The following is a 335-nucleotide window of genomic DNA, read 5'->3' on the forward strand; positions in this document are numbered from 1 at the left end:
TCGGCAGAAGTGTCCGGAACACGGAGTTTTTTCGCGTAGCTCCCGATCTAGCAACTGCCATCCGAAACGGTACAATGGTCGGCCGCGCCCGCGTATGCGCGTTCGGCGTTCTGCGAGAAAAAACCCATTTCACGTGTTTCTGCTGGTTTACGAATTTGTACCCCTGGTCAGCAGATCAGCCTGCGCGAACTGGCTAGGTGTCCCCGTTCTCGGATTCCCGGGAAAGGGGACTTCTGGCGCGGTGTAGCTGCGTTCCCGGGAACGCAGGCTACGGGGCGACACACTGTACACTGCAATCTAGCCGGGTGGATCCATGGCGCTCCCCCAGCGCAGGT

This window comes from Cystoisospora suis, assembly GCF_002600585.1.
Source record: "Cystoisospora suis strain Wien I chromosome Unknown contig_2995, whole genome shotgun sequence".
NCBI lineage: Eukaryota > Apicomplexa > Conoidasida > Eucoccidiorida > Sarcocystidae > Cystoisospora > Cystoisospora suis.